The sequence below is a fragment of the Strigops habroptila genome, chromosome 3, assembly GCF_004027225.2.
Source record: "Strigops habroptila isolate Jane chromosome 3, bStrHab1.2.pri, whole genome shotgun sequence".
Classification (NCBI taxonomy): Eukaryota; Metazoa; Chordata; class Aves; order Psittaciformes; family Psittacidae; genus Strigops; species Strigops habroptila.
The window spans coordinates 52,014,903-52,038,452 of NC_044279.2; the positions used below are offsets into that span (position 1 = coordinate 52,014,903).

The 23,550-nt window shown below is 40.8% G+C and overlaps 1 pseudogene; it reads left to right on the forward strand.

The window, feature by feature from the left end:
• Positions 1-1,225: 1,225 nt before the first annotated feature.
• The window catches only part of LOC115605304, a 62,652-nt pseudogene continuing 40,327 nt past the window's right edge, over positions 1,226-23,550 (forward strand).

Genomic DNA, 23,550 nt, shown 5'->3' on the forward strand with positions numbered 1-23,550 from the left:
TGAGTTGGTGTGAGACGGCCAAATGGTCCTTGGTAACTTTTGGGACCCTAGAAACAGTGGGAAACAGTTGTCCCCTGGGAAAAACACCTTTGGAAACATCCTGTTCTTCAGTGCTTTACTGAAAATTATGTGCTTGAATGCTATTTCTTGAAATCACATGACTGCACAGTCACAAATCCGTGAAATTCCCATCCCTGAAACTGTCCTTCTGGTAATGCTAAACTTGGAATCAAATTAGGTCATATTTAACAGGAGCTTTACAGCTGTATGTCCTATATAAACCTTTGAAAAGGAAAGGGCAAGGTGGCGTATGTTAGTGTGGGAGTTTGCTGGGTAAGGATGGAAGCTATCTGAAAGAGGAATGATACCGAGATGCAGAAAAATTCCTTGTTGAGGTCTCCAGTGAAATTATTGAGGTGCTGATTGGGCATTAGAAAAAAAAAACAAAGTTCCCAGGTGGTATTTTAGCAATGGAATGTGCTACCTGGAGAGAAGTTGGAAACTCTAACCTTTGAAATTTCCAAGATTTGGCTAGATAAGCTGCAGCTGACCTGATCTACATTGATAATAATCTTGCTCCAAGCCAGAGTTTGGTCTAGATGACCTCTTGTCATGGTTTAGCCTAGCACAGCTGCTTGCTCACTCTCCCCTCCAGTGGGATAAGGGAGAGAATCAGAAGGTGAGAAAACTCGTGGGTTGAGGCAAAGACAGTTTAACAGGTAAAGCAAAAGCTGTGCACACAAGCGAAGCAAACCAAGGAATTCATTCACCACTTCCCATCACAGGCAGGTGTTCAGCCACTCCCAGGACAGCAGGGCTCCATCACACATAATGGTTACCTGGGAAGACAAAACACTGTAACACCAAATGTTCCCTCCCCCTTCCGTCTTCTTCCATGGCTTTTATGGCTGAGGAAGATGTGATATGTTATGAAACATCCCTTTGGTCTGTTGGGGTCAGCTGTCCTGGCTGTGTTCCCTCCCAGCTTCTTGTGCACCCCCAGCCACTCACTGGTGAGATGGGGTGAGAAGCAGAAAAGGCCTTGGCTCTGTGCAAGCACTGCTCAGCAATGATTAAAAGATCCCCGTGTTATCAACACCAGCACAAATCAAAACACAGCCCATACAGGCTACTATGAAGAAAATTAACTCTATCCCAGCCAAAACCCACCACACCTCTAGAGGTCACTTCCAGCTAACACTTCTGTGTTGAGAATAGACACTACATGAGTAAAGAGATAGGAGAGAGCAAGACAAGAGAGATTCTTCTGAGACTAGCAGAGCTGCACCTTGTAGCCAGTAAAGAAGTGCTCTCTACAGATGATTTGCAGGAGAAAGATTACACTGTGGGAAGCCCTAGGGTTGAAGAGACAGGTGAGTGCTGAGGACTTAAGTGCTGTGCATCATCCAGTCTCTTCTGGTGCAGAGAGGCTGTGACTTACTTTGTGCAAACTACTCCTGCCCAGGGTCTGTAATAGCACTGAAGGGCTCTGATTTAGTTTGTTCAAACAACTCCAGTCCAGGGTCTGTAATAGCACTGAAGGAAGAGAGGGATTTTATGATGTAGAAGAGCTTTCTGCCATGCTGATACACTGTGGAGAAGTTGATGCTTAATTCTAACTTTGGTGTTTTATTCCAGTGCAGTTTGTGCAGTTTATGCAGTTTGTGTTCCTGAGCTGCATGAAATGACTGTGCTCTGGTACCAGGTATTTTACTGCTGCTGTGTTTGTGTGTATGTGGAACAGTGATCATCTCTTCTCTGGTGGGAGTTCTTACTATAGCTGAGCTAAGCAAGAGGAGCAAGCAGGTAGAACTAAAATTGTAGGGAGACTTTTGTCTTTGGGAAGAGAGCATAGTTCTTGAAAACCCAGTCTGAATGTGCCAGGATATCCAGAGATGACACAAGCTAAGGAGATGAAATGTCCTTGCATTTCCACTAGAGAGGGGCCACAGCACCAGTGTAGCCCTTCCATGGCTGCTAGTCCTGTGCTGGGACCACAGAATGGCTAAAAGTCTTCCATCCCCACCCCACCTTGTCCTCAAACTAGAGCGGACTTAAAAGATTCTCACTGCCTGTGGAATCACTGTTTCACCCTTGCATGCAAAGGGCTAAGCATAGTGGCCTTGGTTCAGGAAATCGCTTAACTGGAGCAGCTCAGCATGAGTCTGTCATGGTCCCAATGGCTGTGCTTTCCTTCTTCACCATCATCACATTTCGTCTCTGTAAGTGCATGGTGTTGATCAGCCTTACATTTGTGTTTCCCCGCTCAGACTTCTCTGGGGAAAAGGAGCTGAATCCTCTTCTCCTATGGTCATTCTGGGAAAGAGGTTGCAGACACTAGTCACATCTCTGAGTTTATAGTGGGAGGATGCCCAGATACCATGGAGATATTGCAAGAATGTAGAAAAGAGATGATGCTGTACCCATTCCTTGAGCCAAAAGATTTCTCCCCATGATCATTTGTGAATGTCCTTGGACGTGTTTGATAGGCATACTGCAATGATGTGTTTAGAACATTACCATGGGAACAAAACCTCATTTATCTCATTTATGTGCATGGTCTCTATAGGGGCCTGCTATAAACCTGCTGCAACTGCTGTTCTGTCCCAAGTCTTAATTGGATATGTAAAAATCCACAATGTGTGAATTATTGTTGCATTACATGCAAAGTCTCCAAAGAACTAACTCACTGTGAAGTTCTTCCTGACCTGTTCATCAGCCTGATGATGAGCTTCCTGGGGAAGCTCAGGCATTGGTCATGCAAGTATGAATCCTGGATTCACACCTATATATAATAAAAAATGGCTACTGACCAAATGCTGTAGAAGTTATTGAGATGGGGTGGGAACTAGATATTCTAGGACTGTTTTGCTTTCCAAAGAGGCAAAAAAACCCTAACCAGTTTTATGCAAAACAGAATTCATGGGGAAGGAAAGTGCCTGGATCACTTCAAAAATATACATGCCAGTAACAGCTGAGCACTCCTTTAGCTGAATTTGTGTTTTACACACAAATAAAGCTCCTGAATCAGATCAAATATCTGAATTTCCATGACTTTCTGTGAGGCTGTTGCACATATTTGTGTCAGGGTTCCGTAACTGCTCTGAAGAACGTCTTTTGAAAAGTTTTCTTGACAGTGTGTTCACAGCTTGTTTTGCCTGCTGAAAAGTTTGTGCTCTCATAAGGAAATTGCACTGAGATTAAATCCTTTGGTGGAGTTACAGCAGTATGCAGTTTGACAGTAGTGATCTTTGCTACTTCCTTGGGCTAGCAAATATGTATTATTCAGTTTGAACAATGCAGTGGGATCAGTTAGAGAAAATCAGACATAGCAGACATAGCAGATATGCAGGATAGCTTGCCTGGAAAAAGAAAAACCTTCATATTTTTTAAGAAGCATTAATTTTAAGTAGCTAAAATTAAATACTTTTGTGAAAATGTCCAAAGTGAGGTCAACGGTTTTTGCTACTACGTTTACTCTGACAGTGTTAATGGACAGAATTTTTAATGATCTCACCCTGATCTCTCTTTGCTGCCTCTGGCATCTCCAGAGGAGAGTGGGGTTCAAACTATTGAACAGGGATGAAAATCTTACTCTCTGTCTTAAGCTGGGTGACTAACACCGCAGCACCCAAAAGAGAGTGCTAATTTGAAATATCTAGCCCTATCCTCTTTCTTTCCTCACTGGGAAGTCACATCAGTGGGAATTTGCAAAACAGGAGAAAATCTGAGTGCCCTGAGCAACTTTGGATTCGACTGTAGACCTCCAGAAGTCCCTTCTACCCCAAATTATTCTGTGGTTCTCTTTTGTTCTGACTGTGGTGTCTCATAGTAACAGCTTCTCCAGTGATGATTTGTCTTAGCATGTCCCTTAGATACTCTCTACAACACTGAACTTAGGTTGTCCTCTTCCTCCCCCCTTAAAATGGAGCATGAGCATGCATTTTTCACATCTTACTTGTTGAAACTCTGGCCATCTCTCAAAACAGCTGTCCTTTGGTGAGCCACTTTTATGTCCTTTTCCTAATCATTTTTTGGGCTCGAATTCTTTGATAATGTTTGGTGTTGCTTAATGTCAGGTTATGTTCTGCAACCCACACTGGCCAGCTGCTGATTTTTTGAAGTGCAGATAGCATTCAAGATGTCTGAGTGAAGCTCCCATGCTGGAGATAGGTTGTATAAGCAGGGCTGTTTCCATTTGGGAGCATTTAAGTAGTTTGGATGACTTGGGGAGAAAGCAAACAAGCAGATGCCTGTAAGACCACTGTTACCAAGTCACTGTTGCATGCAGCTCTGTATCCAGAATGGCTTTTTCCCTCATGCAATTGCCAGTCCTGTCTTAAGCTCTCTAGAAGCTTCTGCCTGTCTCTGTGTTGGCTCTTTGAGGTATGGGGTTTTTGTCTTATGGCTATCATAGGATACAAATAAGATCCTATAGGATACAAATAGGATGCCATAGGAAGGTTCTGATGTGTTGAACATGAGACAGGAATCTTGCCTGCCCTTTCTCTGTGTCTTTGTTTACAATTCCCAGCTACCTCCTGTGCTTGGTGTCATGATCCTGAGAGCACTAGTAGGACTTAATTACCCTGTTCAGCCTCACCTGATCTTTCTCCTAGATGGATCTCAAAACTATATATTAGGTAGCTTGCTCCCTATTTTCTCCTCAGTATGGATTTCATGTATATACTGTAGTCTTATACCTAGTCTCTGTCCCCCTCCCCTGCTACACAGATTGGCCCCCAGAGACCTGGAAAAGAGGCCAACTTTGCCCTGTTGAGCAAGACGAGGAACATCTGCTCCTGGCTTACAGGCCTAGAAAATGACAGTCCTCTCCCAAGCTGAGCTGGTCTTGTCTACAGTATGCTGCTCTCTGACAGTGAGCTTCCACAGCACTCTGGTTTTGTACCCATGGTTGTAAACATAGTTAACCCCAACTGCGTTGCTTATCATTGCAGAGTATTGTTGTTGCGAGGAGGGGACTGCTAGGGAGTTGGAAATGTTGCTTTTAATCTCCTAATAACAGATGTTGTCCCCTCTGTTCCCTGTTAAGCTTTAGCAGCCTTGTGCTGAGGTGTCATCAATCTGAAGAATACTTCAACATGAAAGATGTTTTTGTTTTGTCTTACTATGTTTAGGCCTTTCATACAACAGGAATACTAAACTTGGAATGGTTGGAGCATATGGAAGTGTTGATATCTTATATTTAGCCTGATCTGCCAGTTACACAAGCATCTGTCACAGAGGTAGCAGATGGCAGAAAGCCCTAATAGGGTTCAGAGGGAAAAGAAAGGAGATCTTGGTTATTGGGGACAGGGTACGCTTAGGAGTGAAACATGCTCATGAAACATATGCCTGTTTTCTGCATAGGAGAGAGTTAGATTCTAACGTGGCATGATCAGCATGGATCTAGGATAGTGATTATAATAACAAAGTGTTTAAAAGCTGAGATGGCTCAAGAATGTCTCTTGAGCTGGGGTGCCTTTTGGTTCTGGGGGATAGTTCAAAGGTAAAACATGGTCCTTAGTCCAGGGAGCTTTGCAACATATTGAGTAAGTGTGCACTGCTCTCTGGCTACAGTTATTGGAGCTGAGTTAAAAGAAGCATTTGAGAATGTGTCTTCACAGTCAGCTTATCATGACTGAACCATGATCTGCTGCCAAAAGGAGCAGTTCTTCTGCTTGTGCTCAGCTAATGTTCCCAACAGCCCATATCGACTTGGGTGTTCTTGAAGCTGTGCTGTGACTCAGATCAGTTCCCTGAGCTTGGCTGATAATTAGCTTTCAGCTTGATCAGTCTGCAGATCAGATCATTGTGTAGCTATAAGATTAGTGGCACTGGTGCAAAGTGGGAGAGTAGGGGAAGAATGGGGTACCCAAAGCTATGGGCAAAGTAAAAAGTGAGGACCGTTCCTTCAAATGGTAGTACAGTCTCACATGGGTTAAAGGTGAGTGAGATCTTGCATTGAAAGATCCCACTGCGGCACTGTGGGCATGGCAGAGCAAATAAATCTGTCACAACTTTTCTCACACATCGGGAGGCTGTGCTGTCCCCAGGATGGGAGAGGGCAGCAGAGGGGGAGGAGATGCTCACCCAGACAGACCCTTAGCTATTGTACGGTTAACGTAAGGTTCCAGCTGCAGCCTCTGCTGGGAGGCATGGGGCAGAGTGTGCATGGGGCTGAAGCTTGCTTTAGAAACTGCGGTGTTCTGCTCCTTTCTGTGGCTTAGGCTTCACTTAAGCAACTTGTACTGCTTTAACAGAACTGTAGTAACTATCAAAGGAATGATTTTCCTCCTTCACATGAAGATGTATTAAGTGACTCATTGTGGTCATTTTACTTTTTCACTAATATCCACTTGCTTATTACAGACTCCTTGTATCATAAAATTAAGATGAATTATAAATTAAGTTGAATTGGCTGAAAATGGACCATTTCTGGAGAGTGTACCTAGTGGTTTCATTTCTCCAAGCAAATGCTTCCATTCTTTTGCTCAAAAGCAAGCAAACAAAATCCCCATGATAAATTATATGTGGCAGAAGTAGTATGTAGACACCAGCCAATAAAATAAACCCCTTCTGAAGTACTGAGGCCGGGCAGTCCAAGTCACCATTTCCCTTTGCTTTTAGTGCTGAACCAACACGCACAGCTCACACTGTATCTGCTGGAAGAAGGGAACTAGTGTGTACGTACAGTGATAGAAGGTTGTACAGAAGGACACTTCATTTGCAAGATGCTGAGAGAAGCTTAAGGATTGGGGGGAGAGGGTGTATAATAAAAAGTCCTAAAGCTTTTTGTGTACCTGTTTACTTCAAATGTGCAGTGGGGATGAAACATCTTTAAACAACTTTGCAGCCAATAGAAATGAAACAGTAACTGAAATTTTCATAGAAATGCTTTATTTGTTATTTGGCTTGCCTCCAGTACTTACCTGGGGCTTTCTTGGGAAAGGCTGGTTTAGCAGTTAATGTGAATGTATCTCACAAGCAAGTTTTTTTTTTACTTGTGCCTTTGCTGCATTCTTTCTGTGCAGTGGCAGCTGTAGTGGTCTGTTTAAGTGGGTAGGGTGCTGCTTTCTTTTCTGTTAATAGCAGGATACCTTTTCTGTGCATAATGTGGGAATAATGTGTACAATTTCTGTGCATAATCTGTGCGTAATGTGGGAATCTGCTGAATCCCAGGAGTAGTATTTGACCTTCAGAGGTAATCGAACTTCTATGCAAGTTAGAGAGTAATTTCCCTCCTGAAAGGGTGACTGAAACTTTAGGTGCTTACCAGTAAGCGTAGCACTCATAATTATGTTGTGCAGAGTAGATTTGCAGTGAGTTATGTGGCAGATAAAACTTGCTGCTGCTGAAGGTTCTTCGATGAAGTGAGGTTTTCCACTAATGTGAAAGGGAATTGCATTAGGTCCTTCCAAGCACATTTTAGTGAGCTTTGGAATGAAAATGATTGATCTAGCTTTCTTACTGCCGGTCAGATAATGCTCCTAGTTAGATAATGTGGAATAGTATTCTTCTGGTGCAAATAGAAAACAGGGCAGCAGTTCACTCTCCTTACTTTGATGCATGAAGCTGTCATCTTTGTTGGTAATCAATAATGCTGTAGAAATAGCTGGGCCATTCTATATAACTGCACCTTGCAAATAATAAATGTTTTCCTAACAGCAGCTGATTGTGTGCACATTCCCCAGTGAATTTGAAGAAACACATCTATTTAAACTGAAAAAATCTGCTAATTTAGGTACCTGAGAAAAATATTTAAGCATATTTTTGGCCTGGATTTATAAGTTTTAAAAAAGAAAACTTGTCACATACTGTAATTCTGGTTTGTTAACAGCTATTAAAATGTCTAACTGATCATAATTTATTTTTCTTTGTGTGCACTGGATTTGTCTCCTAAACTGATAGAACACTTGTTTCTTCCAGAATCTCATCTTACTAAAGAAAACTTTTTTAGCTGACTCCAAATAGTTCAGCCAAAGGAATGCCAATAAAGTCGCTATTAATAAGCCATACACTGAATATACTTTAACTTCAACTTGAATATTATTACAAGATGCAGTAGCTCAGCAAGGATGCACGTGAATATTTGGTACCTGATTCAACCACTGGAGTTCAGGTATGTCCAAATGCTCTGAGGAAAGCTAATCAAGTTAATGAGGGAGGGAGACAGTCACGGGGAAGCCTGATTTTATTTTAAACTCCAGACCAGCTGCTTTCAAAAAAGACATAGCTGCTAAATGAAAGATACCTTTTCTTAATAATTTAACTTTCTATGTAATTTTCTGTTTCATTCTATGACCTAATCAGCATTTAAAGTTCCTTTTTCCTCAGATGTCATGGATTTTTGTCCCTGCAATTAATAGTGAAAATAACTCAATGGGTTTCTTCTTAGTGTATTGAAAAAGGGTCCAATCTGGGGAAAGCTTCTGCTGAGAGTGACTGCTTTGGCATTTGTCTTGGATTTCCTTAGAATTATTCTGTACAGCTCTGCAGACAGAAGCCTGAAAGAACTCTCACACCACTGAGTCTGTTGTTGTCACTGATGGAAGGTAAAGTTCAGGAATATAGTAGAAATATTGTCAGGAGTCACCATCTTAAAAGTAGCAGTATGACCTATATCTCTGTATTAGACAACTCTTTAAACCTCATTTCTTTCTTTTGAGAGAAGATTAGTCTGTAGGCTGCTTTTATAACAGTTAAACACCAGTACCTGCTTCCAGGTGAACCACAGGGTTGTGAAGAACTGGCTGTAGCTTTTCACTTCAGGCTTGGACTCCCCAGTTACTGTTTGTTGTAGGTGTTTAGCAAGTGGGAAATGCTGTGAGGTCTGTCTGTGTGTAAGAGGGAAGCTGGGCCTTAGTGTGTCATCTTGGAGGCCTTGGCTGAAAGGCCTGGGGGATCTGCAGGTACCCCTGGAGAGCAGGGTTGGAAGAGTATAGTGTTACTCCTCCTCCTTGTCTCGGTCAATAAGCTGATGAGAGATGACAGCTTATGTTTCTTCTCCCTGCCTCTCGTTTTTGAAGACTGTAGAACTCTATGAGAGAGTTCAGGCCACCCTGCAAATTCCCTTAATTTAACAGAGGGAAAAAGTACTAGAACAGCTTCAGAAGATCTGCATTTCCTCCTTTTCTGTGGGTCTTTCTGTTGCATTAACTGCAATCAGTTATACCCAAGAGATTTCTGCTTAGCCCATTTGGGGCTGAGAATTGAATGTCCTACCTTATGGCTTCTCATCTGTTGATTTTTAGCAGCTGGTATAGTTATACTTAGGAGAAACATGCTGAATTACAGCATTTTATAGCTTAGGATTGGAAAGAGCAGATTGCTCTGGGAAGCCTGTCTCCCTGCCATTGCAGGATAATTCCAGGATATTCCTCAGACAATTTTTAATAGTTGATAAGGTATTGCTTCTAGCATTTTCCCTTTTGGGAGGTTATTTTCCAGATCTTACCATTAAGACATTTCTGTTGACACTTGGGTCACTTTCTTTTTTTACTTAAATACACCAGTTTTAGTTGCAGTCCCTCATTCTAATTCTCTATCCTGTGTCTGTCCTATGACAATCCCAAGTGCCTGGACATGGTTACTGGTTTCATTTGTCATCACTTGATAGTCTGCCTGAGTGTCTAATGGTGCAAGATGGAGATAATAGTGCCTACAGCTTAGTACCTTTTTGGTGTTTTCAATTTTCAGAACTGATTAGATTGATACCCTCCTATACAACCCATCCTAGGACTTTTTTGGTAGTATCATCTAACCGGTGTATGTATTTCCCTTTTTGGATTTCAGTGCCATTCTTCAGCAGCACTGCTATCCAGTTCTCTTCTTCCCACTGCATATCTACATTTTTAAGTCTTAAATATATTGGAATCCAGCTGTATGCTTGTTAAAATAATCTGTGAGGCATTTGGTGATATTCACTGCATTCTGGATTCTTGAAGGCTGCAAATTAAAAAAAAGGCAGAGCTACAGAAACAGAGCTGCAATGTGGTTAGGAAGTTACTTGTACATAACATGTAGCTAACAAACAATACTTGGGGATCAGCGTTTGCCAGGGTTGCATAGTCATATTGATTCTGTTGCTGGGAAAACAAATGACAGAAAAAGCATTAATCTGGTATTTCATAACTCTGTATTAGTCTCTCAAGGCCCATTTGTATCACTTCACTGTCCTACTTGGGTTTTGGGGTTTCCAGTTTTGTGTGCCCTGTGAATGCCATCTCTACATTATTATGAATGATAATGGGGCCAGACTCCAAATTGGTGATAAACTATTAAATCCATTAATATTACCTAATACTGATCTTTTCTAATGTTTGGTAGATAGTTAGTAAGCTATGGCACTTGGACATGATGACTGGTAATACATTCTCATCATGTTGTCATCACTTCTGTAACACTATTTTCACATTCCAATCTTACAAGCCTCTGACCTTGTATCAATTTCATACAACCACAGAGAAATCTTGGTTGAAAGGGACCATTGGAGATCTCTGATGGTCTCTTGTGCAAAGCAGGACCAACTACAAAGTGACATCTGCTTGCTCAGCTTCTCATTCAGATATCTTCAGGGAATTAAATGTGCTAAATGCCATCTATTCTGTCTTCACACTGAATTCTCTTGTATCCACGCAATCTGTAGCCTTGACTCTCTTGTACTGTGGTGGTCTTACAGCATGGATGAGATAACCCTGTGTGTTAGCATATCTGAGTGGAGAAACACCAGTAGTGCCTCTGAGCAGGTCCAGATGACCTGTTAAGCACCTGGGAAGCCATAAAGCATGATATTAGAAACATCTGTAGAATTTGAAGAGCCTATGATTCAATGATGGAGTGGTATTTTGGAATCATCTTTTGGGTTTTAAACATCTTTTTTTTTCAGTCTTTCTGTAAACATCAGAGTCTTTTTGGGCTCATACTTAATGGTTCAAAGTGCTAGCTTAAACAGACACATGAATGCGTGCCTACATGAAATCTTGTAAGGATAGATCCACTAACTGATAGATACCAAAGTGCTCAGTTACTACTTTTAACTGGGGCCACAGAAAGTCCTGAGATGGATTTGGTGAGAGGGTAACATAGTAATTTTCTCTGTTCTTTAATTCCCTTGTTGCAAATTTTGTTAGCATTATAGCTCACATTTTGAGTGTTTCAGGAGAATGCTGTAGTGGTAAACTTTGGCATCCAGTCAAGCACAAGTGCAGCAAGAGAAATGATGAAAAGAAAATGTGGAAGAAAACACTGTGGACTCGAAAAGGGATAGTAGAAGGCAGGGAATAAGATGGTGCTGCTCTCTGGCTGTCCAGAGAGCCCCATGGAAATGAGTCCACCAAGAAAAAGAATAGGGAAGGCTGATGCTTCATCAAAAATAGGCAAGATTGGGGTTGAAGAGTTAAAAAATGAGTCAAATAAGTATTTGTGTCAAATATAGGAGAGTGGGAGGGATGTCTGCTAATGCTTTGAAATTTAGTAGTAACAAGCACCTGCAGCAGCAAAATGTACGTGTGCCACTGGGAGAGAAGATAGATCTAAGTGTAGGGATGTGGGCTATGTTAGGTATGTAATGGAGCGTTTAAGTTTGAGCACTCTCTAGAAGAGGTTATTCTGGTGCCTATGAATGAGTGGTTTGGCTTTCTAACTGCCTTAGGCCTAGCTTTAATCTTGCCATTTGGAGCGTGAAGCCTGATAATCACCAAATTATGCTAGTGATTTCACTGTATAAGATGGCATTGCTGTTGATGAATGAAGACATTAGAATAATTGCTTGTGCTAATCTTGTAATAAAGAATTGGGATAGTCTTAAAAAGAAATGAAAAAACAAATGTTTAAGTAAATGTATTCCATATGCACCAACATAGCCAGTAAAGTTAAACTGAAGTTCTTTTATGCTGATCAAAACTGAATTCAAGCAGGGTTGCAAGTTATATGAGTGCTGAATGTGATTTGACAACCAGAGAGACGCTTCTGTATATGACAAAAAAAACTTGCTGGAATTTCTGGTCATGTAAAATGAGTTTCCAGCAAATACATCTACGTACAGTCAGGCCCTCTCTACCAAAGCATATACAATATATGAATGCAAGCAGCATACACTTCCCCAATCTTTTCAATGCCCCTATAGAAAATCAGTATTTCTTTGACATTCTGAAGCTCTGTGGCTTAGTACTGACTCCTCACATGCTTGCTTCAGTAGAAGCTTTTTTTCTGGTGGACTTTTCAGGGTTTTTCCTTCTTATGGCATTGGTGAAAACAAATTAACATTCATCCTCTAACCTTACACAGTTCAAGGTATGTCAGTAACTGACATGAGGCTGGGTGGGAGGCTTGTTGCTCTTCTCTCTGCCTTAGGGCAAAGGAGGGTGTTGTGTTCTGGAGTAAATAAAAGAGGGTTTGTTGGTTTGTTTTAGCTAGTGGATAATGCTGCTGTTCCCCACTGAGGCACAGAGGTGGTATAGAAGTGTGGAAGCACAAGGAGGAGAGGTACTTATGGTTGGCTGCAATTTGTACTGTTTTATCTGAGGAAGAGAGCCACAGGCTTGCTCTGCCATTTCTTTCACTTGCTCAGACCCAGAGGAGCCAGTGGGAGTCATTCCTCCTTCTAGGCACTGTTGTGTTAGTGGAAAGGAGCAAGAAGGTCATGCCAGGAACCTAGAGGTTTCTAAAGAAAATGACTTGCCATGTCTCAGCCATGATTATTGCTACTGAGGACGGTCTACTGAATACTGGCAGCATCCCTACCCCTATATAAAGAATAAAACTAAACTACTCTGCTTTTTATCCCTGCCTTAAATAGGAAGAGGAAATGTGTGCAGGACTTCTTGGGGAAAGGGATGCAGCAAAAGCTTAATGAAGGGAAACTAATTTTTGTACCTCAACCTTAATGGATTTAGTCTAGCTCTTGGGGTTATTCTTCTTAAGATTTTGCTCAAGATCCTGCTCTTCTACAAAAGCTAGACAAGATGCCCCAAAACACGGATGGAGGTATAGGCACATATTTCATACTGCTATGATAACTGGAAGAAGTTTCCATTATATAGGTAGATAAAAATTCTGTTACATTTTCATCATCTCTGAATCACTCTTTAGGTTTCTGAAGACTTAGAATGAGTGCTTAAGAATACTAGTGCCTATATTTTAAGTATAAGAGTACATTTACACTAGCTTTTGCAGTGTTAGGGCCTGAAGACGGAAAAAACATGGTTTTGAAGGTGGAGTCCTCTGTGCTGACAGAGAACCTAGCCCAGTAGATATTGATCATGAGGGAAGCCTTGGGATGCTGCTGCACTGCAAATATGTGAACAACAACTTTTCTCATGTCTCTTTCATGGTAGAACTAAAACATGCAGAATATTCCTTCTTTGTCTTTGCAAGAGATTAGAAAGCATGCAAACAAAGCATGACTTTTTTCAGAGCTGGGGTGTGTGTGTAGAAAAAGCAGTAACTTTTAGAGGGCAAGACACAGTCATTGTCACTCCAGGAGCTGACTGTTATTAATTATGAGCTTCTGTCCCTTACTTTTCCTTAATAAAGACTCCAGAAGGCTTTTCCACTTAGCAAGCAACCTGTTCTACACAACAGGGAGTAAGGAAGATGAATTCATCTCTATTTCAAGTTTGGATGAGGGAGTGAAACATTTGGTCTGTAGTGAAGGGGCACAAGCTTCTTCTACAAACTCTAATTAAGTGATATGGTGGGTTTGCTGATTCCACAGCTGGAAGTATGTGCAATTCTTTTTATTTTGAAGCTGTGAGGTTCATGCCAAAAAGTTAATATTAGAAAGTGTCTAGGAAAGTTTGAAACACTGTTTGAGATGTGGTCTTTGCTCAAACTCCTGTTGTTCTTGCCATCTAGGTTTATATTTGCGTATGGTGGTGACATGAGTTCTATTTGTTTCTTTTTTTTAATGGGTACATTAAGAAAATATACTACTTACAGTCATAAGACTTTTATATTTAAAGAATAAAATGAGCATTTCATTCTCTGTTATTCTTTCTGTCAGTCCATTCACCTTCCCTATCATAGCTAGTTGGCTTGTGCACCATTCAAGAAAGCTATGGTCTTGGGGCAAATTCCTCTACTCAAATTATCCATTGATATTGCTGCTACATAAGCATGGCTTAGTCTTTCTGTGGTCTGTAGCACTGTATCTTTATGAGCAGAGGTTGTTGGTGGGTTTTTTTTTGGTAAGCCTCAGCTGTGTTTCCTAGTATATCAAATTAACAATAATTTACTTGGGGAAAACATCATGAGTTAAAGTGGGACTGTGTCTAATTGTGCTGGCCTTCTTCCATCTGGGATTTCACCAGCCTTTTCCCTATGATCCTTTTTTGATCAAAGCTTCCCTCTGAAGTTAAACAAGGCCTGGGAAATGGCAAGCTAGAGAACTCCATGTAATTTTCAATGTTCTGAACTAAAGCACCCTGGTGCTTTATGCTCTAAATACTATAAATAAGTGCTTGCCATTAACAGAAACATGTACTGTTCTCTGATCCTTTAAAAGTGTGTAGGTGCTCCCCCATCATTTTTGAGTCCTTCAGCAATTGGACACTGAACTTCTGGGAGTGATGTTCTATTATTTCATGTATCCTTCTTCTTGACAATCTATGCACTTTTCCTACATTTTCAACACAAAGCAGTGGAATCTTTCTTGAAGAAGAAAATCCAAAAGCATTGCTAAAAGTAGAGGCGGAAATGCATGAGAGTACAATTATATATACTCCAGCCAATAGTATTCCTGTAAACTAAATGTATCTAGCAACTATCAGGATATTCCTATCATAAGTTCTAGAGATCTCCTCAATTAGCTGGTCTTAAGGCAACATAGCAAGCACTGACAACGATCGACAGCACAAATGCTCTCAAGATAAGTATGTGTCAGGGGTGTATTGGGAAATTCAGGTTTTGATTTACAATGACTTGTGGCAGCAAAAGAAACCAGTATATGCTGGGCTACAAATTATGTAAACTTCCTTAGAAACTAGGAGGCAGCAAACAATGCCATTGGATGTGGCTCTTGAATGCTGATAGAATGGCTTGATTCTTGACTGACCTGTGTTTTGGTTAGTTACAGTTGTGTTTACAGCGTTCAAGGCCGGGTTGGACAGGACCTTGGGTGACATGGTCTAGTGTGAGGCATCCCTGCCCATGGCAGGGAAGTTGGAACCGGATGATCTTAAGGTCCTTTCCAACCCTAACCATTCTATGATTATATTTCAACAAAAGTTAATGGGATTATTCACTGCTTAAGCAACAGCTGAACATCAGAAAACTGAGCATCCAGCAACTGGTTTTAGCACACAATCTAGTCAACAGTAATATAAGCAGAAACAGCAAGAGCAAACAGGTTAGCTGAATTATAGTGATTCCCATGTTTGGTGATCTAAAATCCTGAATTCTAGGATCCTCACTTGAATAGCAGAGCTGAGGGATTTGGTTTTGTTTTCAACTTTTCATAATGCTAAATAGTTTGGGAGGAGGGTAGGTAAGCTAAGGTGAATCAAACTGGCCTGCCTGCCCCCCTGTGACACCAGCAAGGCCTGAGAGAGATTACATGCTTCAGTGGAGAATGCTAAACCAAAATCAAAGGATGCACAAACCCTGTCCTTCAGTCTTGTGGTTAACCTGTCCAATAGCACTGACATTATCTCTTGCAGATGAAACTGAGAAGAACTTGTTTAGTATGGAAACCTTGGAGAGTTCAGTACAGTGTTGTTGGATGGGGACCTTTTGCCCCTTGATGGAGACTAAGATCGTGCTCTTTTACACCCATAATATTTGCCAAAATAAAAATTATGCTTAGAGAAACACTGATATTTTTTGAAATGGTAGCACTGGATTTTCCAGAGTGCTATGTGCTTAGCTCCCTTCTAGTTTTCACACAGACTTTCTCCCCTTGCTCTGGCAAGGAGATGACAAGAATGGTTGAGAGGAGCTCAGTCTCTGACAGTGAGGGTTGTGTTGCCTCCAGAGAAGGTTGGCTGAAGGAATGCTGGTGTGACTGGGAGATGCTGTAAAATACAAGGAAAATGCTTGAGAAACATGGATATGGAAGTACTGCAGAGGTATATGTGTGGTTGTAGGGAAGGAATTTTTGTGAGACCCTAGAAAAAATGCTGCAGTAACATGGAATGGGAATGCTACTGACGTCAGGCTGGAAGACAATCAGGTGAAGAAACTAAGTTTTACAACAGACTACAGACAGAGGAGATGGGCCTATGTTTTTTAAGGTTTTATGGGACAGAAAACCTTATTTCAAAATGAACAGAACACCGTTTGTCTAAAACTGATTGAGATCGATGCTACTGGTTCCTAGCAGAACGGAAGCATTTTAAACAAAATTAGTTACGCTGGGAAGAAGAAAGGTAGGATGAGGATGTGTAATAAGAAGGATTGCATGACAAATGTCTGCATCATCTATCTTTTTGTTTTAAATTGTCATTACTGTATTTTGTCTCCTGGATACCAGCATTAGGAAAAAGTGAGTTATAGTGTAAATTCTTAGGGTGGGTGGTTAATACGGTATCAAAAACCTCCCCAGGGAAATTTTGTCTTTATTGTTTGTGTTACCATACTACCAAAAGGCCTTTGGGAATCAAAACATTATTTGTTAGGCACTGTATGGAAAAAGTCTCTCCACTTCAAGCAATGACCATAAAGAACAAGTACAGTGAAAGAAAAGATAAGAACTGGAAGCAATAGGAGGAAAATCCATTATGCATATTAAAATTGTATAGAAATCTTGGTAGAAGATGAAATTGGATTTTTGGGTATTTACCTCTAAAATATAAAATGCTGAGCTGAATCTGTGGAGATAGTTCTAGGGAATTTAGCTTTCTGATTTCTCATTTTTCTTAATACAAAAGATATTTGCATGCTACTAATGCAATTCTCAGGCTCCCTGGGTTACTGCTTGCTAGAGAATGATGATGGCATCATGAAGAAACAGTTCCTCATTTCACTGGAGGAAACTAGCAATGGAATTGTGGAATATGCTGGTAAGCAGTACCAAAAAAAAAAAATTAAAAAAGAGTAAACTGGAAAAAAGTTGACAACTTAACATAGGGAGACTGTCAGCTATATAGGTGAAATTCCAATTGGAGACTTTGGCTATTAGTAAAAATGTCTGAAAAGAGTGGACTATAATTGCAGGTAGTGTAAACTTACTGTTTCTTCACAGCCATGGTTTCTGTGGAAAACATGCCTTCGTAATACATAAACTTTGTATTTACACAGTTACATTGAGGCCAAAATGGGATATTGTTCCATCATCAAGTTCAACCTCCTCCTTTCCCAGGATTCAGGGGATGCCGGATTTTTAAAGGCCAGAGCAAGAAAGAATCATGAAATGAATGCCACTCATTTTTTTGAGCCACTCCACGGATTTGTGGATCCGTATAACTCTAGAAATTGTGATGGACTGACTCTTGGCATGCATTGCTGTACTTGCAAGGAGAATTGGGTGCGCAGCTTCTGGAGTATGCTCTTTCAATAGCAAGTAGCTTTTTTTCATTTTTCCTCCAGAACAGCCATGTCTGAAACAAATCTGAAATAGAGATCTTGATCTGGCTTCAGTTGTAGCAAAGCATGCACACTGTTCCATCACAAGACAGCACTCATTGCCTGAGCCTGCTTTGTTTGGGTCCATATTGTTTGGGTCCATACTGTTAAAATTCAAGCAACCTAGAAATTAGACTGATCTGTTTTGTAGATTAGATGGTTGTGCATTTGTCCCTGAGAAGAGAGGGGTTTTTTTTATTTCCTGATTTAGTTGAATACCCACAGATCTTTGATTCCTTTCTTTAGAAACAGGGCAGATTTCTGTAGATTCTGTAGTTTCTGTAGATTTAAGCAGCTGTCATGTAAAAATCATTAGGGAGTACAAGCAAGTCTTCATGGCCTACATCGAGTGGAATTTGATCACTGTTTATTGCACTGACATATTGGAAGAGGTTTTGTTTTCTAATGTGGTTGCTGATTGATGTTGACATTAGTGTATGATTGCCCGTGAAGGTTTCCTGTCATCTCCACAGGATCTTAGTGCGGCAAATCATATCAACAAACATTTAGATAAATAAAGCGGTTGGCTTTATTTTATTTCATGAAAAAAATACAAAATAAGGCTATGGGTAGAGTTAGATGATGATGAGTAAATCCAGACTGACACGTGGATGAAATATCAGTCAGCATGCCTGTTTCCTATGATGAGTATTTTGTCTTTAATATAGTGAATGACGAACAAGACTCAGCATGGGAGCTGGGTGCAGAAGTGCAGTAAGTTCCCACCTCCTTGAAGAGGCTAGTTTCCAAAGTACTTCCATTTCCTCCTTTGGAGGGGCAGTTGCTTAAGTTGCTCTACAGTTTCTCATACTGCATGGACCCTGCCCATCTGTTTCTCCTCCTGGTGGAGCTAGAAATTAAGAGGTCCCCCATGGTGGTAGGTACATCCTGCAGGCATTCAGAACTCAGCTGGACAAGCAGAGCAATCTAATCCAGGTTTTAAGCTGGTTTTATTTAGAGCAAAGGATTGCGCTGCATATCTCCAGCGGTTCCTTCCTTAGTCTCTCTCTGCTTTTGAATATTCAGATGCTGCTGGATGTACCAATGTGGCAGTTGCAAGTTGGGATCATCTTACTGACCCTAGTTTTCTGCACCTGTTTATCTGGGCAGAATTACACAATACTAAAGAGAATTGGGGAATCTATTAAACAGAGACTTTAACCCCTTTCTTGGTATTCCTTCCTTAGCTGCTTCCCATGCGAAATCAAGACTTTACTGTACTGAATGTTTTGCCGAGATAAAGCATATATATGTTTACGTTTATTTTTACTTTCCTCAACTAAAAGGTGTTCAACTCGGGTTCCTTCCTTCAGTGTAAAGCTGATGAAGGCTTCTTCAATAGCAGAATCCTGCTGGGTAGGAAATGGGCTTTGTCACTTGCAGGCTAAAATATGACTCTAAAAGGGATAAATTTGAGAGGGGTCAAATGAGCATCTGGAGAGAAATAACTTTCATTAAGGGCCTATTCTACAACTTTTACTCGTGCTGAGTAAAACGGTTCTCCAAAGATAGCACTACATGAAGTAAAATATTATGTACCGCTACCTCTGTGAAGCCTGAAGGGCTTCAGGACTGTATTAGTCATTCAAGAGAGACCCAAGAATAGATGGTTTCCATCTGCGTATCTGCAGCTAAACCACTTCTGCTGTAAAGTGCTCACAGGAGAAACTTGGTGCCTTTCCCACTGGTGCCATGGCACTGCTCAGGAAAGGTGATTTGCTTTGCAACAAGAACTCAGAAAAAGTTTAGAATGAGATATTACCTTTGCCTTATATATTTTTTTCCTTAATTGCTACTCTAGTGTGTGTGTACTTATATCTGTATAAAAATATAGACATTGCTACAGTCCATCTGAGTGAAGAAAAGTCCTTGTAGAAAACATCACCCACTTACTGCCTTGGGTTAACCCAAAAGGTCTTCTATTTTGTACTTAAGTATGTCCTTACAATGTAAAACATTTTGTATTTAAGCATCTAAACTTTTTTAGAGTTGCCTCAGCAACTGCCATTTGTGAGGGCATTAGGAAAATCATTGTTTCAGAGGAAATTTGCTGAAATAGAATATTTGAGGTTTTGTCTGGGAAAAAACAAATCAGCTTGAGGTTAAAAGCATTTTGCCCTACTTACCATTCCAAAATACTACATGTAGAAACCTGGTTCACTTTGCTTATTGGTCTGTTAAGTACATGTATATGAAAAGGGAAAGTAAATTTCAAAGCAATATTTTTTGTAGCAGTCATGGTAATATTAAAATAAGTTATGTCTATTCACATATTTTTTTAAGCTGAAATTGCTTTACAGATGGCACAAAACTGCAAAATATTCTGGTTGACTGAAGTTTGGAATTTTTCAGAGGGGGAAATATATAGCCCCAAAGACCTTAGCTCTACTGGATATTATTGGAGATGTTATAACCATATAAGGGTGAGGAAGTTGCATTTGTTTCAGTTGGTGCCTATCCGACCTCAGGGGTGTGCAACAGAGTGAACTATATTTTCCTTGTCATGTTGATGAAGCAAATTATTCTCCTGTGTGAAGTTTGGGGTGAACTCTCATGTATGCAGAGAGACTGACAGGGGCATAAGAAGGGGCTTGAGGACTCAGGAGCAGAATAGGCACACTCTGTACATACCTTAGCTTTTACAAAGTTCATAATGACAATGTTCTTGCTCAAAGGCTATATTCTTACTGACCTCTTGGAACATAGAATCATAGTAGAATCATAGAATGGTTAGGGTTGGAAAAGACTTTAAGATGATCATGAGAAACTGTAACTACCATGGCATATACCAGTGTAGTCCAGCGGTGCAAAATAAATCATGGAAAGATTTTTAGGTGGGTAGAGATGCCTGGATGCTTCTGGTCCAACCTTGCTCAAACACAAAGGCTGTCACCCACAGTCCTGCTCCAGCAGCCAGTGCTGAGCCCCTCATCCCAGTGTTCCCAGACTACAGCACCATCTCACTTCAGTTGCTAGTCCCATGTCCTCTTTTGCCAGTGTCTCCAGTTGCTGGCACCTTGTCCTTACAGCATTCATACACATGGGATAGAGTGTGAGATGGTACAGATAGAAAGGCTTTAAGACAGGACAAGACTGTAGTGATTTGGGTGCAAGGTTTGGTCAGACAAATGTACTGACTGGTGAGGGTTTACATGTGACTGGCCCTTTTTATACCATTTTCTATCTTTTTTCCTCCTCCCTTTCCCTAAATGTTCCTTAAGTTTTGCACAGGCCCACTTCAAATACCCTGAGTCCTTCTGTTCCTTTTGTTTTCTGCTTCTTATCAGTTAAAGTCCAGACTGGCCTTCTCCAAAGCTGCACCTGGACTTTCTTGATAGCCCATCAATTAGTGGATGAAGACTTCTGGTCTTTGCCAGTGCCTCTATCTCTTGAGCACCTGGTTTGTACCTCTACATGTTCTTGTTTTATTAATTCCTCCTTTATTTAATATCTCCTTTGCATTGAAAAGGTCCTTGATCAGATAACCTTAATGAAGCAGAGGTCTCACATCCTTGCTATATCGTTACAGTAGTGGCTGTCAGCCTTATCTTGGAGGCTCAAAAATGGATGTAGTACTCCAGAGTGCCTCACAAGAGCTGAATAGAGAGGTAGAGCTTATGTCTTTACCATTTTCACTAAATTACCACTGATTAAACGTACTTCATATGGTATTCATAGTATTACAGCATATGAGCAATACTTCAGCATGTTGTTTGCTTAGCTAGCGCAAAACCTGTCATTGTCATTGAAATAGAATTGATTTCTAGAGCAATTCTCTGGGGGATGATTCTGACGTTGTTACCATGAAAACAACAGCCAAAGTCTAGCTAATTGAAGGTGGAGAAAACTTTAAGGAGAGAGTTAAACAGCACCAGGAACTCACCTGTTTTATATAGTTAAAATCTTTTTATTTCATCTTGATAGAGAGAATCAAGTACTTATTCCTTGCCCAATATATGCATTATTGTTTTCAGTAGAAAGCCTCAGCACAGCAGTACATGGCTGGAGGTGGCCCAGTCACAAGCCCTGTAGAGAACAGTGGTGCCAAGACACTTTCTCATCAGCACAAATAGAGGCTCAGACTGTGTTGGTTCAGAGGGGGTGAGCACTCCTGAGATTACAGGCTAGTATGCATGTAAAGGATGGTCATCTTTCTCTTCCACGCAGATGAGAAACCTGAGTTATCTGTGTGGAGCTGATAGTGCCACTGATGCAAATTCAAAGATTAAAATCTGTCCTTTACAACCATGTGCCTATGCTAGTGGCAGAAGGCAGTGTGTTTTCCATGTTGAAAGAGAGGCAGAACTGTGCTGCCAAGCTGTAACGTAAGAAGAGCTGTAATGAGCCCAAAAGAAGTTGGGAGAGTATTAGCTTACACAAGTGACCAGAATCTGTAACTGATATGGAACAAAACAGCATTTGTGTTCTCTCCCTGCTTCAGGTCCAGCAAAGCTCTTCAGTCATAGCAACAGCCAGACTGAATAGACCCGCAGGACCTTTCATCACTTCCATCAATATGTGACCCCTGTCCTGCTGCTCTTGTCAGCAAGAGCATCTCTCCTCAGTCAGGTTGGACTGCCCTTCATTCTTTTGCTGAACTAATCACCCCTTTGAATGACACGCCAGCTAGATGGGAGGAAATAAAGGGAGATAAATATCATATGCCTGACCATCTTGCATGCAGGATAAACACATAGAAGAGATGGTAAACTATGACTTTGACTTCTGAAAATATCTTAAGTTAACAGGAAGGGGAAGGATTTAACATCCTGCTCTCAAAGTCACATTGCCCTCAACAGAAGAGGTCAGTCTTCATTCCTTCCAGGAATTCCCTTCTGGAGACTGGGAAAGAAAAACAAGGTTTCTTGGCATATGCGCTGTCTGTAGCACTGGTAATTTCACTGGGATCTATGCAGACTGTTGCTCTATGTAGCGCTGCTGGACTGTGACTACTTTTGAAGCAAAGGGTAAAAGTAATGATGTTTTCAAAGACTGTTTATTTCTCCTCCATTTTCCTATAAATGATGGAAAAATAAATTTAAAAAACCCAAACAAACACCAAAAAAGCAAACAGTGTCTTACCAGTTCAGCTATTGTTTACTGTGCAAACCCGTTTTCCCTAAGAAACATAAACTCAAGCTAGCCATCTAAATCAGGCTGCAATTTCATTTATCTTTGGAGAAAAAAACTACTTCTTATATGTAGCTCTTAAAAAGCGTAAGTGCAAAACATGAGTGAGTCTTTCCAGCAGCAGGCCCATTTAAAAGTATGTAATTAGTCTTTTTGTAATAGGCTTACATGATGAGAGAGCATGGGATTACTCCACACATATATCTGCATGTCTGTAGTCACTGATTCTGAGTGATTGATGCCAGGAGGGTTGCATCTTAGGCTGATGCCAGACTTTCAAGATTGAATGATGATGAACGATTTAGCACTGACAATGCTAAATCATTTCTAGAAACCTTTCCATCTTGGAGGATGTTTACCTTCTTGATATTGAGTTGAAACCAGGATGATATTCATTATCTTTTATCCAGAGAAGATTGGGGCTCATTGTTTACATGTTTTAGTTCAGTCAGCTTTTTGCTTTCCCACTAAGTACAGTTCTTTACTGTGGTGAAAACTCTCCAGAGGAAGAGAAGGCTTGCTTTCATGCCAGACTTGTCCAGACATCAGGTTTAACTTCACAAGGAGTGCTTTGATTTATGCTGCTCACATGCAACCTGGCTTAATTATTTAAGCAGAGTTTAAGCCTGTCAAGGTCCCTGGTCATTCCCCAACATTAGTCTTCGTTCAGCAATCTGGTTTCTAGGATTTTCCACAATTCTAGGATCTTTCCTCCAATCATGATCTACGGCTTATTCTTTCTGAGACCCCTGATTCTTTCTGGAAAACCTTTTTAGTGCTACCTCTTCTTTCTGGAAGTTAAGCCCCTGGGTTTTCAAATCTAAGTAGCATATGTACAGAACAACATCTCCTAGTTGG